Below are 19671 nucleotides of genomic sequence, written 5' to 3' on the forward strand. Positions count from 1 at the left end.
AAAAACAGAAGAAAGAGAAGCCATGGGGCCAACAACCAGAGTATTTTCCTCTCTGAAAGGGTCAAACCTACCACTCTAAAATACTGAGGCTTTGAAGAACCAGGAAAGAGTTTCAGCAGGTTGTACTTAAAGAACATAGAGGAAGGCAATCAATCATTCCTGTTCTCAGCTGAGAAATCAAACCCCATTAGAGCATCAGGAATGAGCATAGCTAAAACAGCTGCAGGATCTGGGGACTTACAGCTCTTCTGTTTGAAACCGGGGAATATGAAAGTGCCCAACCTCAGCCCTGTGAAAGAAGATTAAGGACGCTTCTGCCTTAAACTCTTTTGTGAAATGGTTAGGCCTTCAAAAATTCAGGAAGTTCCAAGTTACTGGGAAAAAAAACTCAAACCCAGGGCCTATAGACAATGGGGTCTATCTGGGAAACAAATTGTGTCTGCATCATGGCCTCAAGTACTGGAACTGGAAAAATATTGTTGTGCTTCATGGCATGGCCACTTGTGGGCCCACCAATTCAATGCCCAGACACAATTCCAGGAACGGCACCAGCCAGAGACTGCTCTCTTTAGCTGGTGTGGATCAGGCCACTATGTTTGGAAGGGAACTAACTGTGCCATGCCACTGGCTCAAAGGATCAGAGCATAGTGCCTGGCCCATTAAGCTTACTAGTGATGCCTTGACTTTTGGTGCCTTGACTTACAGTGCTTTGTCCCTAAAGGTGCTGTAGTCTAAAAGACAGCATATACAGACACTACAGGGGCAAAGATCATAGAATCATAGAGTTATTTAGGTTGGAAAAGTCCTTTAAGATCATTGAGTCAAACCATTAAACTAACACTGCCAAGTCCACCACCACTAAACCATGTCCCTGAATGCCACACGTACAAATCTTTTAAATATCACCAGGGATGGTGACTCAACCACTTCCCTAAGAAGCCAATTACAATGTCTGATAACCTTTTCAGTGAAGAAATTTTCCCCAATATTCAATATAAACCTCCTTCGGCACAACTTGAGGCCATTTCATTTTGTCCTATTACTTTTTACTTGGGAAAAGAGACTGACACCTGCTTTGCTACAGCCTCCTTTCAGGTAGTTGCAGAGAACTCTAAGGTCTCCCCGAAGCATCCTTTTCTCCAGGCTAAACAACTCCAGTTCCCTCAGCCACTCCTCATAAGACTTGTGCTCTTCTAGGCACTTCACCAGCTTCATTGCGCTTCTCTGGACATGCTCCAGCATTTCAATATCTTTCTTGTAGTGAGGGTCCCAAAACTTAATGATATGCCCTACCTCTGAATATATAAATGTAGTTGTGAACATGACATGTACAGTAAAATTACGTCTGATAAACTCTTCAGGCAGGATTCATCTGCCCTCGGTTTACATATCTACAAGTTGAACATTTAAGTCTGAGCCAGTGACATATGGTACTTTAGAGTCATCAGAAAAAGATGAGTCCACTTCCAAAAACATCCCCACACAGGTTAGGTTTGCAACTTAGGATGAGGCTAATTGTTCTCTGAAGGTGTTGTTTCTCATCATTGGCAATCCATAAAGCCCAGAATGATGACATCAGCCGTAGATGTAACAGTTTTAGATGGCTAAAGCTACGCAAAATGAGTTCTACCTCTGTGAGAATTTGGCTGTTCAGGCACTGCAGTAGTAAGTGTGTGTACTGAAAATCCTAAACAGATCCCTTGTCTTCTCCTCTTGCATATTAACATTCCACTTCATTCTCCCTAATGGTGAGATTTGGTTCAAGAGGCACAAACCAAGCTCCCTTTTCCCAACTCATTCTGCTTTGACTGCAGCAAATCATACTGAAGAAGAGACAGCAGAATGGAGGAATAACCACCTCTCAGGGCACAAGACAACCTGAGAACAATATTCACAATGCAGTTAAAAGTTTATTTGAAAGTGCCTTCATAGGTTTGGTGTTATCTAGACAGGAATGTCTCAAAATATGATATAGCTTAATTAACTGTAACTAGGGTAACACCACACGTTTCTGAATTAGGTTTCAACCCTCTAAACAGGGGGTGAATGTGCAATAATGTCTTTAAAGTCATTTTTAGGTCAGCTGTAGAATTCATTAGGTAAGCATATGAACCTCAATTTAGAGATGAGGCAAACAAGTTCAGACCCTTGTGGTTAGATCTAGTCAGCTTACCCTGTTTTTAATTGAATGCATCATAAACATTTTAAATCAGTATACAATAAATTCACATTGCTTTGTTTTCCACCCTCTTTATGATCAACTGTTTACACTCAGTCACTATCCATGTCCAGAATATTCATGAATGTAAAAAGATCTATCCAGTTCAGCAGCCCAGTTCTAATGAGCAATATTACACCAGTGAAAAGGAAAATGCCTGCGCTGAGACTGCTTATTGTTGGTTCTAAAATTAAGCTTGTGACTATCTCTTTTCATCAATTATAAATCAAATCATGATCAGAAAAGCTCTTTGTAACTTTGTAACTCTTTGTAAAATGGATCACTATTCATGACTAATAAGTGATGAACTTAGAAAAGTAGATCTAGGTAGTACCTTGCATGTACGTCACAAGTGGACCACTTTGAAATAATGAGTCTATAGCAGGAGACTACTTAACTACAGACCAACAATAACTTGCTTAACCATGTTAGCTATAACACTTGACCTTTCGATGACGTTCTAGGGTTCGCGTTTTTTTCTTTTTAGGATTTTGAGATGACTCATGTTTTCTGAAATTATTGCCTTCATTTGGAAAACCAGAAGAATTGAACTGCAAAGAAGGTAAATGATATCCTTGGTTGCATTAGAAAAAGTATTACCAGTAGGTTCTTCCCCTTTATTCAGCACTGGTGGGGCCATACCTGGAGTGCTGTGTTCAGTTCTGGGCTCCTTAGTAGAGACACATAGACATAGAATCATAGAATCACAGAATCATAGAATGGTTAGAGTTGCAAAAGACCTAAAAGATCACTGAGTTCCAATCCCCCTACCATGGGCAGGGACACCTTCCACTAGAGCAGGTTGCTCAAAGCCCCATCCAGCCTGGCCTTGAACACTCCCAGGAATGGGGCATCTACAGCTTCTCTGAGCAGCCTGTTCCAGTGTCTCACCACCCTCGAAGTAAAAAGCTTCTTCCTAATATCTAATCTAAATCTCCCCTCTTTCAGTTCAAAACCATTACTCCTCATCCTATCACCGCACTTCCTGAAAAAGAGTCCCTCCCCATCTTTCCTGTAGGCCCCCTTTAACTACTGAAAGGTCGCAATAAGGTCTCCCTGGAGCCTTCTCTTCTCCAGGCTGAACAACCCAAGCTCTCTCAGCCTTTCCTCACAGGAGATGTGCTTCAGCCCTCTGGCCACCTTCTTGGCCCTCTTCTGGATTCACTCAAACAGGTCCATGTCCTTCCTGTGCTGAGGACTCCAAAGCCAGACACATTACTCCAGGTGCAGTCTGACCAGGGCGGAGTAGAGGAGCGGAATAACCTCCCTCAACTTGCTGGCCATGCTTCTTTTGATGCAGCCCCGGATGCGGTTGTATCTACTAAGGGAGCACATGAGTTCCATTAAAGAATCACTTAGCTACATCTCTAGCCTGTCTGGAGCCAAACCTCTCAAAGGTCACTGTCTTCCTGGAGATAGAATAAATGTATATATAGCTGCATTTCAGTATCACTGTATTTGATGGCACAAAGAACTTCAAAAACGTGCTCAAATCTGCATGGAGCACAAAAAGCCACTCCCAGCACATATTTACAAACAGGGAGAAGTTCTTGAACTTAATTCAGCAGAAACTGAAAACATACAAAAACTTTGGTATGTAAAAACATACAAAAGTTTTCAGATATCCATCACCTTTAAATGGAGTTATGCCAACAAAATATTCAGTAGTACAGAAAAAAAAAAATCACCTTCATTTCCTCAGTATGAAGAGTTCTGCTTAAAATCAAGAAGTCATAGTTTGGATGGATGGTGTAAGTTTCCTTGGAGTTAGATTCTGTTACAACCAAAGGAAAAGTGAAGGCAAAGTCAAAAGATTATATAAATAATAAGAGCTATTTATTATGTCTCAGACAGCTGAAGAAATGCTCAAAAGTCTTTTTTTGTGTCTCTCCTCTTCCATGATAGATTACGCTGTCTAGGTGGATTGACACCATATCTCAGATAAAAATATACTTGATTTAAACTCTGAACTTTACATTAAAAAGTTTAAACTTATATTAAACTAAACTTAAACTTAGCAGTTTAAAAAGAAAGTTTCAAACCAGAAGAGAAGATTGAGCTTCAATTTTCCCAGGAATTTGCGTTGTGAGAGAGGTGGGAAATTGTAGAAGTTTTGACAACATATGTTTTGGAAAGCACAATTTTATATAGTTTATTTTATTTAAATATAATTGGGATAGCAAAATGAAATAGAAAATCGTCAACAAAATATAATGTAATAGAAATTAACAGTAAAATATAAAGTGCAACATCTTTTGAAATGTTAGAATTGAGAACAAAAAATAAAGACTGCTTTTCAGATAAAACCTAAATACAGTTTGATGATTTCTTAAAATTGTAAGCAATTTCTACTGTTTTTCAAAACAAGATGTTACTGGAACCAATACACTTCTATAGAAGAGTTCAGTGAGTACAGAGTCTTTTCAGCAGGCTTATTCTCTCCTATAGTTCTTTCATGGGAGTCATACTGTTGATATTTTGGTATCAGGGTAATTTATAAGGCATTGACTGAGTTTTAATAAGTAAATAAGCCGAAGTCCAAATTCTGTGATTCTGCAACTTTTCTCAGGGAGAATTCTCACTGAAAGTAGCAGGAGCTCTGTGCGAATTGAGGAGAGACGCCTGATCCAACATACTGAAGTTTTAATGATTCAATGGGCTTTACAAAAAGGTTCTAATAAAACCTAACTAAAAAAAAAAAATGTTAGTTGGTTTGTTGCTGTTAAATGTCACCATAATACTTAAGAGGTGGGGAAGATACTCACTTTGAAAATATTTCTTTTTAAAAAGAATAATGGTGAGGGAACTTAGCAAAATGCCAGTAAGTTAAGTGACTACTATATTTGTAAAATAAATCTGTCCCCTGCAAATCTCCAGTCCTCCCTTTGTAGATCAGTATAGAGTATGCACTTAAACTGCATTTAAGTCTGCTCCTACAGAAACTCAGAGACACGTCGCCTAGCAAAATGCAATTCTGTATGGAGAAATAATTATATCATTGAATGTGTTTTTCCTGTATTTTCTTTTCAATGTGTTTGCCTGCCAATGTTTCACCCTCCCTTTCCTTCCATTATATCACTCGTAACGGAGATGAAGCAGCCTCGGTTTCCAGTGAAATGGAAGGATAGCAGCAGGTCCACAGGAAGAATTCAGGATGCTTGCCATAAACCATCTACCACATACAGCAAAACAGGATTTTTTCCAGGATTATTCAAAGCCAATGGAAGCCTGCAACATACAGTGAAACATTTATCTTGAACACCCTATGGTGATTTTAATGGAGGAACAGTCGTTCTCAAATACATGGAACTCCCCTCTCTTTTTTTTTTTTACTTTTTTTTGTTCTTTATCTCGTTTTCTCAGTTTTGTTGCAGGATCTTTACTTTTAAAAATTTTCCAGGTTATCCACTTTAAAAGTACCTCCACCACTAACAAGAACAGAGTCTGTTTTATGGATCCTTTTTGCATGATTTAAGTCTACAATGTGCTCCTAGTGAAACCACACTCCACATATCTTGTATGAGTTCAGTTTCAAAAGCACCACCTCAAAATTCATGTACAGTTTGTCCAAAGTTTCAGAGACATCAGTGAAATGTAAACCTCGTGTTTTCACTGGTTTGATTTGTGGATTTTGGAACTCACATATTTTACTTTCTACAAAAACATTTTTTAACTGTAAAAAAGCCATAAAACAATGAGAAATAATATTAAACATCATTTAATTTTATTGTTAAAAAAGTTAATGGTAATTTTTAAAATCACATACTTTCAAAACAAAAGTTGTTTTTGAGTAAGAAAATCTCTAGGCTCTTAAAGACTAAATTGTCTCATAGTTTGATGCTACTTGGGCAAAACTAAAAAACATGGCTAAATATTGCTCTAAAAGTTCTGCCCAGATAAATGTAAAATCCAACATGCAAAACCCCAGTTTTTTTAAATCAGCCAAATATTTATTTGAAGACAAAGCTGAGCAGTAGAGATTTGGTCATTCTTTTTTTTTTTACAGTCCTGGAATATGTAAATTATTGAATTAATCTTTTAAAATACAATCACAAAGAAAACAAATTTTTGCCTAATGAAGAGGAAACATTTGGTTTACATTGGTGTTGCTCTACTGTCTGACAAATTTTTTTAACAGATATACTCTTCAATCCTACACAAATTTACACCTTTGTTAATATTTAAGCAGTAAAATACATTCATTGAGATCAAAAGCACAACACAGTCTGGAGTTCCTGCCACTTTCAAGAGTAATAAAAACTCTGGGTCTGGTATGATTTTTTTTCTTCCAAAAGTCTGCATCCCTTGTGTTTTTTACATAAAAAAATGCACGTGCCTGAATCTGCATACAATCTCCAAAACCGCCAAGCAGCAGCATGTTCCAGGTGTTTTGATGGACTACCCAATATAAAACCATTGTGGGTCAATGAACTACCCTCTTCTCCCCTTGACTCAGCTCTCTGTGTAGCAAGAAACAACCAGAATCTGAGAAAGAAGGCCAGGGCCTAGCCACAACTTTACTTATCTGCTCCAAAAAGTGCAACCAACCTCCTGGATGGTCTCCTGCTACATTTTTTTTCCTCCTTGAGATGTGCAGAATGGCATCCCTAAGCTATTCTGGGGGAGGAGATCTGAAGCCAGGACTAAAACGTCACATCCCACTGTATCTAGTGCCTCAGATTTCCTTCCTCTGAGTCGGAGCACCACAAACATGCACAAATGCAGTTAAACAAATGTTTGCACCAATACAGGAAAGGGATTTTAGGCAGAAAAGAGAAATATAGATGCCCACCATGTGCCAGCAGCCTCTGCGGAGACTTACTGTGGTGCAGGATTTAAAATTCTCTGCCTACACGCAGTTAATCACCACAACCATTTAAAGTGTCAATGGAAAAAGAAATGGTTTCCAAGAGCATATAACTGCCCAGATAGCTTTCATCAGCCCAGCCACATGAAAGACCCAGAGGCAACTGCAAAGCCACCATCAACACAAGTGCCTGTGGAGTCCTCTCTGGTGCCAGATCCTGCTGCTCCAGCTATAAACAATATCTCCTACAGCGTTACAGCTAGGATTGCTGGCTGCCAATCAAGCAGGAAGAGAAGGAGAAGGAAGAACTGTCTAATGCACTTGAGTAAATGTACTATCTCCATTAAGTGCTATATTTTATACCTTTGCGGAATAAGTGGTTTTGCAGCAGGACAAACATCCAAAATGTTAAAAACTTGTTGCAGAGAAAATGCAGTGGTGGCTTTGGTGCTTAGTTTTTATGAATACGAACATTTTTGTAGACTTCAGTCTCCCCACAAGACATTAGGCTAATGGACGTCAGGCAATTGTTCTTAAGTAACTTTATGGTCAGCCATTCTTGCATGTTTGTGTCAATCTGGATGATGGTCCCAGCGAGCAGCAAACAGCAGAAGGTGTTTGCAACGCGCATCCCTTTTCCTCATTGGTGCTGACACAGTTGCTCCCGTTGAGAGCAGGGTTTATCTGCTGAAAACGGGCAGGGGAAGCCGTGGTTTCAGGCTGCACACACTGCTCTTGCCCGTAGCAGTGCCGTAATTTTGCACCTGTGTCTGATGCAGTTAGCTTGTTTCTCTGTGAACAAGCCTGTTCACACGAGGCTCAAACTGGGGGACATCTGCTTTTTGGAGCCCAATTTTGGCCGGTTTTTGGTCTGTTTGTTGGGTTAGACTCATCTAACTGGCTCAAATTTTCACGAGACTCAACCCAGTCATTGAGTTTGTGTTGACTGTCAACTCAGGACACAATCAATAGCAAAAGAGCAGACGAGTGTTAAGGCTTCTGTCTGCAAACAGCAACCGTCTAGTTTTTATTAGGGTGCATGTTTGCCACGGTGGCAGTGATGCCACTTCCACAAGTCAAGTTGAATAAGAAAGGTGTGACAGACTGCAGTCCTGGATATCTAGTCTGTAATTACTCTGTATTTATTTAGACATGTCAGCAATAGCATTTGCTTCAGGGGCTAATTGCCCCTTCAGTTTTATGCTAGTAATTGACTGCAAACCCAGAAGTGCAGGCAAAAGGAAAAAAAAAATAGAAACAGAAACAAAACAAACAAAACAACAACAACAAAAAAAAAAACCTACTGAAAGCTGAATACAAAACTTGTTTCTGATAGCTTTAGCATTACTTAAATGAAAGGGAATCTACGGATAATTATTGCTGTGAAACTTCAACTAATGAAAAGAGAAAAAAAGTCTACTAGAAACGTATCCAACAATTGCAGACTGTGGCTGAAATGGGAGTTTAATCATGTTCCCCTTTCTCTTTTTAGCTGTAAGCTTTTCTTTCAAATTGAACTAACTTCTCATTTTTAGTTAGCTGTTAATATTTTAGGCAAACAACTGGCCTAAATTGGCAGCACTAAATTTATCACACATTATTGAAAGGCTCAGAAGATCCCTGCAGTACATAATTAAACAGTATGTTGGAGTCTTCTTTTTCTTTTTTCTTTTTTTTTTTAAATGACTGGCTAATCAAAACATTCAGAACTTTTTGTGAATTCTTCGATAGGACAGCTGAATGTGGAGGTGAATGCCTCAGTGACAATATGTAAGGATTTTCCCAAAATCTCATTAAAATTATAAATACATATTTCTTATTTATGATACCGACTATCAGAAATACATGAAAGTAAATTATATTAGCAATGAGTTTTTCATCTCTGAATTCCAAGGTCCCATCAGTTTTCTACTGAGGTGACATTACTGAAGGAAATAAATTTACTTTAGAGTTATAAGTGAAATGAAATTCAGATTCAGTATGTCCCATGTTATTTCTGTATCGAACAGATATCGCACAGTTCAGAGCCAAGTGTAATATAATCCTAAAACAGCATAGGTGATTAATACTGGAGACTTGTTAATGCAAAAAGCGTTAACTCTGTCTAAAGAGGATTATACTATGAGACATTTGTTTTATTTTTATCAATTAACTTAAACTTTGATTTGAATTCTACACCCTCTGGCATCAAGAAGATGCTTGCCTTTTTTTTTTTCTTTAAACAAAGGATTATTCTTCCTCAAAAGGGGATTGTCTAGTTCTTTTATTGTTTTATGTCACACAGGGGAAAAATGCTTTTGAGGCATTACCTCTGAATTTAGCAGGGACGAGAGTTTACTGCTATATAATCATTAGTCAATGCAGTAGCTGAAACCTTAAACAAAAGAAAACAAACTACAAACAGGCAAGCATCCCCTAAAGGCACATCAGAACACCAGAGAGAGGAAGCATGGATTTCAAACACGGCTGCCCAAGCATGTGCTAAATATTGCCGCTCCTGACTTTAAACAGCACACCAAGGAATACAACATCACCTTCTAGTCTTTGAAACAATACTGGGAAGCAAGAGAAAAAGAATTGAAAGGGTTTCGCAAATGTACTTTACTTTTACTCTTTTTTATTTCGAGACTTCATGAAAATTATATTTCCAACCTAATAAAATCATTCAGTATAAAGGAACTCTATCATAAAGCTATTAGAAAGACATGATTAAACCTCCAATGTCTTCTTTCATGATACGTGCTTCACCATAACAAGCAAACTGTCTGATCCCTGGGAACTGTCTCAGACAATTACTGCTCATACTGTGGTTGTGAGCCATAAGAAATCTTTAGAAAGATTTTTACCATGGCTGCCCAATTGCATGTACAAACAATCGCCAGGGCCACATTTGCTTTAATATGGGTGATCACCAGCCTGGGGTAACTGTAAGTACTTGGAAGGAGCTAATTAGAGAACTGTATTTCATCCTGATATATGGCCAAATGCTATACAAATAATACATACAGTGAAAAGCATATAATTTATCCTACATGTGAAAAAGCAGGGTGATGTATCTAACACAAATGAGAAACATTAAATACATTCTATTTTCTTAATTTCTTTCTACTGTCATATTAACTATGAATTCAGAATATATTGTCGGTGTTGTTCAAGACAGTGATTGCTTCATTAATTTAAGTATTTGTCAACCCAGAATAAATTGTAGGCTAGTGATTTGAATACAATCTACATCAGTAATGATATGAGGCTGGATTCAGCCCTCTCTGCAGAATCATTTTGGCATCTGTAGGGTTTCAAGCAGGAGTCCAAAATACACCATCTGATGATTGTTCGGTGATCTTTATGGCATGTGCTCCTCTATAAAGATAGGTGTCCTGCATGCAAAAGCTTTAATCTGTAAGTAATTGAGTGAAAAAATGACTCTGTCATGCTCCATCTACCCAAGAGAACTGCCCATCCGTTGAAGGCTACTGGTGTAAGGAGGTCCTCGCCGATAATGGTACTTTATACGCTTTCTGAGCACAAGACTACAGAACTGCTGCTGTAGTTTGGAAGAATGAAATCCACCACTTTAGTAATGACAAGAGAATTTGCAGGAGTCACAGGGAAAACAGAGAAGACAAGGAGCACTCACAGTTTATGGGAAAGAGATGCAGAATAATAAACTGATTTCAAGAAAAATGGTGGATAAAAGGTGTTGAGAAAGAAAATGTCCCAGGAAAGGATGGTATTTTCAAAAAGAATAATTATTAGTCATGTCTTCAGCAAGAGTTTTCCTGTGCTTAGTCTTCAGCTGCTTTTGTGAAAACACAGAAGGGCAAATAGAAGCTGGACGAGGTTTTCTGCAGGGACAGCTGCATAAGATAAGGTAGGGTTAAGGAAGAAAAATTATTGAGATTTTTGCTATATTTATTCCCCTGATTGATTCTTCCTGGAGAAAACATAAACTCATGGAATGATCTGTAGACTCGCCTCCAAAAGCCACAGCTACACAAAATCAAGAGAAAGCAAACGTGGCTTCCCTGAGAGATGGAAGTCTTGCCCAGTGTCATAGTGCTGCGTGGGAGCTCCCGTGGCAGGACCTCTTTGCCACCACTGCCCCTGGAGCCCCTCTCAAGCCAAACTTCTCCCATACTTGCAACAGCTTCATAGCTTCTGCAGTGGGACATAGTTTCAACAGGACAGCAGAAGGAAAGGCAAATTACAGCCTATCTCGTCTGTACTTAAAAAGCATGGGCCTGTCAGAGGCCACTTCATTAGATAATTAAAGAAAAGGTCTGTAATGTTTAAGCCAGCTGTTATTAAAAACACAATCCTTGAAAAATGTACTTTTTAGAGGTATTTTGAAAGTCTTTCATTCGCTGGAAATGTCCTAAGGATGACACAAACCACATGCTATCCTACAGGACTCGGAAAACAGACTTTTATTGGATAATGATGTGGGATGAGAGATATTTCATCTTTCATACATTTATTTGACAATGATGAATTTAATTCGTTCTATCACATTGAATGATACATTTATATTCAGTATGTAGTTTAAAATTTCATAAATGATTAAAGTCCTTGCCGTTTTAATTATAATATGAAGAGAGCAGCTAGAACTTATTTGCAGAGAATAATGTGCAAGTCAATAAATTTGGTGAGTACTCCTGACAACATATAAATGATGACTTTACTTGCATGACTACCTGTGGACGACAGCTAGATAACAGGAGTCCTTGTGTTTCTTCTCCAGCAGAGTGAAGCTGGAGATCGTTCACTTCCAAACTGCAACCACCTCGTTTCAGCAACTGGTAGCAAACGGTTCGCAGAGCTTTAAAAGTTGTCGTACATCCTGCGCTAATGGAAAAGGTCATCTTGCCAAGCAGAGGGCTGCAGACAGCTATCATCCACCAAGTGGTGAGCTGTAATTTACCTCACCCATGTGAAGAAGAGGATTCTTCACCCAGGGAGAATCAATAAGGGCTCTGAAAAAACAAGGCAAGCAGCTTTCGGCTTCTCCTTGCACTAGGCAGACAAAGTTCAGCTTTCCCCATGCTCGCCCCTCATCACTCTGAATCACAGAGATCACCCCTAGTTAATTCACATCCACTAAGTGCCTGATCAAAAGCCTAATGGAAAGATTTAATTGACTCCTTTTGGCTTTGGATGAGACCCGCGTGCATTAGCCACTACGAGGGGACTATCCAAGCCTCCAGTAGTGATGTGAGTACCTCTTCACAACGAATTGAGCCAACACCAGCAGCTCACAAGTCAGACAGAAACCATAAGTCTGTTATTTTCTCTTCGCTCAACTGTGGCTCAGGCATCACAACAGTGTCAGAAGAAACTTTGGATAAACTCACACAACTGAACATAGAATCACAGAACCACCGAATACCTCAATTGGAAAGGACTCATTAGGATAATTGAACCCAACTCCCTGCTCTTTGCAGGACTACCTAAAACTAAACCAAAACATACACTCTTCTGGTCCATACAGACTCCTTGGGAAAAAAAAAAATTGTGGTACTGACCTTCACTCAATTTTGTTCCTACAGCTCACAGTGCAGAATACAGTAGATCTTAATTTATCCTGTCTATGTTCTTTTTTGACTTAAGAGGCTCACACAAAGTCATGACACTCAAAGTGTTTATTTTAGAGAGAAAAATATTCACAGCCTTTTCAAGCTGAAAGTAGTATAAAAAATAAGCAAACTCTTATTTTTCCTCTAATTCTAATTAAAAAAAAAAAAAAAAGAAAAAAGAAAAAAAACCCCACAACTACCACAACTAAAGCAATTTTTATCAAATTTTGTTGAAAGAGAAGAAAAATGCCTCCAGGCTGCAGAGTCATATGCCAAAGTGTAGCCCAAAGCAGGCTAAACCAAAGGAATCAGAAAGTCTTCTGGAAAAGGAGGGCATATAATGGAAACAATGACAGACCTTTAACTGTAGTAGTGCTGCTGGGTGCCACTATAATGAACTGAAACCTACAATCTCCTAGGGTTAATAAGACACCTGTCTTGAAACTAGCAGTCATATTGGTTTTCCAAGCCTGCCACAATACTTAAAGTCTTGATGAAGTTCTTACTGTGCCAGAGGAACTTACTAACAAAGCCACTGAGTCAATTTAACCTAGTGAAACTGGACCCTGTAGACTGGGTTATCAGAGTTTTGTGTTGAGATAATTACAGCACTAAAGAGAGCATATGGGCTGTCAAGGCTGGCACATGGCCTGCGCCAGCTGTTACCTGGGTGCTTTGGAAAATCTACTGAACAGCATTTTGGACACAGAACAGCTATATGTAAGTTTTCCAAGATATCTAATGGGAGATCCTCATAATAAATTTATTTTTTATATGGGGGAGGATTACACCCAATAACATGACTGTGAGTATAACCCTAAACTTCAAAAGGAAGCTACCAGAGGAAAACAATTTTGCATGAAAGCGAAGTGTACCAATAGCAAGCCTCACCTGTTAAAAAAAGTAAGCTATCTAAGGAACTAGCTATTGTATAGCCCAACTTAAAAACAATACACAAATACAGCTATTTAAAAGTTTTTCTGGAAACACGTCTCCAAGTAAATGGGATTTATCCTATTTTTCCTGGTATTGCTACTCCATAAAAAAATGGCTTCCAAATGCAATGTCATAGCTAATCAATAATCATTACTAACAACAATTATTATTGATTAGCTGTGAGGCTTTTACATGGCCTGCCTTTATGAGGTAATATTACCAAGGAACACATTTCAAATAGGATGTACCCAATAAGTTGGAGAGAAAATATAAAGAGGAATCCACCAGAAACATAACCTTACGAAGTGCAACAACTGCAACACACACACACACCAAAATTTTATAAATTTTATAACATGTAAAGACTAGAAATTATTGCATCCAGATGGATTATAGTAAATTATATTAATTATTTAGATAACTAGACTTAATTAGCCAAACTGAATTTCCTAAGCTGCAAGGTCATTTTAATTGAGTCTGCAGTATCTACAATGTCTGTGACCTGAGAGAATGACTTGGAGACATGGAGACTGACAAGTGATGGGAGAGCAAATGCTTAATTTCCAAAAGCTGACGAGATATATCAGAGTTTTGGGGGCAAAAGTGTTTTCCATAACTATAGCTGTGATCAGTGGCGCTGCCACAGCTCTGAAACCCACCTGCAAGATCCTGACTATTGATTTCTCAAAGCAAGTTAAACTTAGAAAGCTGAGGTAATTGAAGCCCCAGGTCCCGTTTCAAGTCACCTTATCATGCAAAACTACAGATTCATTCCTCTGACATCATTACCTTCACGAGCCTAATGCAAATATATCATTATTTGTTTCACATCGCTCAATTCATATCTTCATGAATCTCTTGAGAAAGTAATGGGTGGAAAATTTAAGATTTACTATCTCTCTGAATATGTCATTTCAGAAGGAACACGGTTAACCCATATTTCCTCTTTTTCTGACTCAAACATATCAACTTCATTGCTTGTACAGAAGGGTTTGTAAGAAGTTGGTTCAATTAAAAATTCTCTGCATGCTGAAATTCTTAACTTACCTTTGTTGATCTGCATCTATTTGAAAGCGCTAGTGATACACAGAAAAGCTCAAGGACTAACAATATTGGTATCACACTTTTTTCAAAGCAAAATCTGGGCTCTTTTAGCTCTAAAAACCCCAGTTGATTGAAAATTAGTGTATTTTGGAGTTGAAAAATTCATTTATTAGATTTAAATTTTTAAAACCCTATCCCTTAAAAACGTTTAGGAAATCCAGTTGTATTACATCAAAGTAAGTGCATTACGATGTTATATTTTGCAAGCTTTAGCAAATAAAAAAATCCCCCGGAAGAATCTTAATTCTTATCTATGGAAAACATTAAACTGCTAAGCGCTAACAACTGGAATTAGTCCTTAAATCTCTAATGAGAATAATAAAACATGAGTGCAGTTTGTGCTGTAACTTGATAAGGCCTGAATTTACTTGCTGTTAGTAAAAGTTCCTGATCCAGCAGTATGGCGTTTTACTCCCTGAGGTACAGGAAACAATATCTGTCCTTTAGGAGCATCCTCTGTGGTAAGCACTTCTTATCGGGGCTATCAAAGGACTAAGATAGCAGTGTAATATCTAGTAACAGCAGCTTTATGAGCAGATCCATTACTGATTTAAATCAATCTAAAGCAGGTAGTTCTGTTTAACCCGTTCAGAACAAAGCTGACCTCCTCGCAAAATTGTTTCTTCTGGAAGTAATGCAAACTATTTCTGTGCTGCTAGATGTGATACGCATTGAATCTGAGCAGCAGCAGCAGCAGCAGAGATGAGGAGGCAACACTACAATGCCTTAAGTCCCCCACCCCCCCCTAAAAAAAAGTCCCAGATACTAGAAGCTTGTTACTCTGCAAAGATACAATACTTTTCAACAGTAAAATTAAATATTCTTGGAAACACAGATTTGAACAAAACTAGGACACTCTATGCAGAAAGAATTTGAAGGAGTCTGTCTGAAATAGCTTGCTGTCAAGTTGTCTGAAAATTTATTTTTTTTATAAAAGTCAATATCTAAATACACTGAAATTTTCTGGCAAAACACTTATTGGAAGAGAGTCTTCATATTTTATTTGCTTATGAACATGTTTTTATTCTTTGCAATGGAAAATGTAATTGTAACTTCTCTTGAACTTCCAAAAGTAAAATGAAAATATTATGTTATCAGTTAGTAGTTTAGCAAGCTACAGCTATTTAAATTCTTAGTGTTTTCACTTACTTTATATCAATGGAAATTCCCTCCCAACTTAAAATAAAAAATCATTTTCAAGTGTAAATTTTTTTTTGGCATGAAGGGATTTTAAATACAGTTTTAAAACACTGCAAATGTAATTTATTTAAATGGTGATTTGCTAATTTTGCCAGTAATTAGATAACAGAGGTCTCTAAGCATTACTTTTTGATTAGTGTTTAGAAAGACACACACAAAAAAAAAACCAGCCTACTGCACTCAGTTTGACACAGCTGTGAAATGTCAATCGGCTCCTGGCCAGGAGAGACCCACCAGATAAACACAGCACTTCCAGAGATTACAAAAGTGCATAAACATTATGCATGGACGACACCCTCTCACTACTAACTTCAGCGTTTGTACTAAATGGTCACCTTCATAATTATCTTGGGCCTGATCCTGCTCTTTCCAAAGTCAGTTTGAGTTAAATTATTGATCGCAACAGTCAGTCCCTTGTGTCTCAGGAGTTAATGGGATCGAAATGACATATAATCGGCACGCGTAATTTGAGGATCTCGAACTTCTTGGATTCCCTCGTGACTTATTTTGGAGACATTACCTTTATTTCTGGACTATTCTTCTGAATAAGAAAAAAAGAAATTCAGCTTCTAGTAAGCCAGCAGCTTGTTTCTCGTGCGAAAGAGCAATTTTCTCAGAGCTCGTTTAGTGCCTGACCTTGTAATCCTTCCACAACCCTTCCCCAAGGACCCGAACTGGGCACGCACTTCCCCACCTTCAGTCCAAATCCATTCCCCTGCCACAAATCACGAAAAATCTAGGATACGATAAACACACAGAAAGTCAGCATTGCTGGTTTTGTCTTCATTACAAAGGTCCAAAGACCAAATGAAAACTCTTACACATTTGAACTATTTTAATTAGTGCGATTTACTATTCTCCACAAATGCAAAAGGTTACATTCCTACTGATTCTTTGATTTAAACATTTCCTATTAAACTGTGTAATTTTAGTTCAGTAAGTGCTTTCACAGAGCTTTATGCAAACGTGAACTCTTTGAGATAACCAAATCAGCATGAATTTTGTATTAGAAATATATTGCAACATTAATAAAACAAAACAGTGTGTTTTCTTATGATAACAGAGTTTAAAGAAATAGGTTTATTTTCTAGGTTCATATCATACAGGTGACAATCTATTTATTTACTCCTGCCTTTATTGGTAGCTATACATTTCTTATTTGATAATAAATTTGATCCTCCAAACTATTTTTCTTGAGCATCAGAAAATATCCAAGTGCTAAAGGGAGAGACGACACCTAAAAATATGCTGCTGAACTTCTCTGTCTTGATAAAACTGGAAACTGCTCTGTAACTTGATCAATTTCTTGGATCTACAGAATATTGTTTTTTAAGTCTGGTATGGGACAGAAATATCAAAACAGGCAGAGATATTTTCAGTTCTGCAGAAAGAGACGAAATTAAAAAGCTTTAAATTCAGTACCTTTTCAAAAAAAGTCTTTAAAGGGAGAAAAACCTTTTTTTTTTTTTTTCCTTCTGTCTGATACAGGAATAGAATATATGCTCTTTATATCATATATGGCTTTAACACTTGCAAAGTTGTCATCAAAATGAAAGCTAAAACCAGGCCCAGAGCGATGGAGTATAGTTTTTAAGAGTATGTCAAATTATCTTCAATAGCTATTTTTTAAATAAAATATGAAATCTTGAAGTAGACAGCAAAGATTTGTATTGAGGGTAAAATCTTTCATTTAGACATAAATTTAAAGAACCCACATCTCTGAATCTTAAAAAAAAAAAAAGAGGAATATTATTTTCTAATTGCCATGCGATGTGTATGGCAGCAGTATGAATGACTTTCACTTGTCAGTTTTAACAAAAGTTCCTCTAAATTTATTTCTTTAAACGCACTGTCATTTGGTAGGTCTGCAGACCTGCAGGAACAGAGGAGCAGTGGCATTTGTACATGCTTTTTGTTCCAGGCTGTAAATGTAATCCTACATTTCAAGGTTACCAAGAGAGAGGAAAGGCATTATCATTGTTTTTTCAGCCTGACTGTCCCATTTAGGTGATGTACATACTCTGAGAAAATTAATTGCTTTGCATTTTGTTTATATTTATTAACTGAGATTAGGAAAGGCACTAAAATACTATATCAAAGCATTATGGAGAAAACAACTGGAATCAATCTTTCTCGTTTGTCACAGACAGCAGTTATTTAAATCTAAAATATGTTCTTTGCTGTCCTTGGTCTATTCTGGTAGATAATAGCTTGTACCAAATATAGGGCTACAGATTCCTCTCTTCTTTTTGAACATAAAAACCAGAAACAATATTAAAAAAGGAGGAAAAAAAAGACATATCAAACTTCTATTAATAGAAGAACAACAACAACAACAAAAAAACCACCAAAAAAGCCTATAGTCTGTTAGATCTCTGCTTCTTGAGCTAACAAGATTTTATTTCCGTTTTTCAAAATCGTTAAGTGCATTGTTTCTGCAGGGTTACTGCCAGAATTTAATCATTATGCCCCATCATTCAGCACACTCATCCGGGGGCAAACCCTGCGATAACAAAAAAATTCAGAAGGGCCTTGCAAAGAGGAAAAGTCAAAATTGTTAAGTAATACAGTGCATTTTGCCTCTGCAAATAAAGCAGCTGCGCAGCACCCTCCTCATTCAGACAATCGTGCACAGAAGAGCATCACCCGACTGTAATTTCTTAAGACTCAGAAATTAATTTAAAAGAGACATGCTTGCATCTATCCAGCACTGATTCGGTCTCCCCAGTTTTTGAAAGTTTAGAATCTGAAACCCTGCGACACCGTCGCCTGCTCATTATTATTTTTTAAGCAAAGTAACGCTGAATCTCCCACATAAGGAAGGAAGATAAGCAACAATATAGTGCAGGCTCCAAGTTAAATCTGGTTCAGACAGCGTAATAATGATGTCATTAAGGCTCCGAGCTGAATGGGAATCAGACAGTACTGTAGTACAGCTGCAGACATAAATCTGAAAGAACTTTTTTGGCTACATTCTCCGACTTACCTTGAAAGATATTTAGGAGCTCCAGCAATGTGAGTTGAAAGAAATGTTCTCAAAGGGAGGTTTGCAGACTGAAGAACCTATGTAGGCCTTATAGGCACTTTCTTCTGTGGCACAGGAAGGAACATTTTGTTAAATGAATAAACTAAGAGAAATAATTTCAGAAGAAGTGCAAACCAGAAAACAAATAAACCTTAATACTACCACAAATAAATGAGACTAAGGCAATTGTGGGACTGCTCAAAGCCTTTTTGCCTTGCTGAATGAAAGCAATCCCTAAGACTGAATGGGTAATGAGATCCTGGCTCCTGAGATTTTAGCTTTCTTAATCATGTTCATAATTAATTCAAGAACATTGATAATTTCATTACATTCTTTTTGTCTTATCAATAAATGATGTGCCTGCACTTTTGGTCCTGTGTACAGGGAGAAAGGAGATGCTTTGGGTAATATTGCACCAAGAATCGTGTATGTATATATGTATATATACATATATATTATCTATATGACCCAAAATAGGGATGTGGTAGTTATTATCCTTAAGCAGGCCTCTATTATCAGAATATGATGACAAGCAGTTACAAATAATTAATAAGCTTTTTATGCAGAAATGCAAAACCCTTTAAAGAAAAATATGCTGCAAACAGAATTCCTGTCTGAAAGATACGTACCTAGAATAAAATATATTTTCAGAGATATTTAAAAATAGAATTTACATGAGCCCAAACTACAAATATATTTTTCAAGTGTCTCTAGATTCTGGTTTTAAAATATCATTTAAAAAACCACCAACTTTAGCTCCCCTTTCTATTTGAAGAGATGTGCCCTTCTGTTTGTCCTTCCAAATACA

General features: G+C 37.6%; 1 long non-coding RNA gene across 1 annotated transcript in view; it reads right to left on the reverse strand.

The window, feature by feature from the left end:
* LOC106895861 overlaps positions 1 to 19061 on the reverse strand; it is a 139554-nt gene extending 120493 nt beyond the window's left edge. Inside the window, exon 1 of the long non-coding RNA XR_001413527.1 lies at positions 18825 to 19061. This is a non-coding gene — a long non-coding RNA (uncharacterized LOC106895861). The remainder of the gene's footprint in view (positions 1 to 18824) is intronic.
* Positions 19062 to 19671: the final 610 nt, after the last annotated feature.

This window comes from Calidris pugnax, unplaced genomic scaffold (genome assembly GCF_001431845.1).
Source record: "Calidris pugnax isolate Ruff unplaced genomic scaffold, ASM143184v1 scaffold153, whole genome shotgun sequence".
NCBI classification, from domain to species: Eukaryota; Metazoa; Chordata; class Aves; order Charadriiformes; family Scolopacidae; genus Calidris; species Calidris pugnax.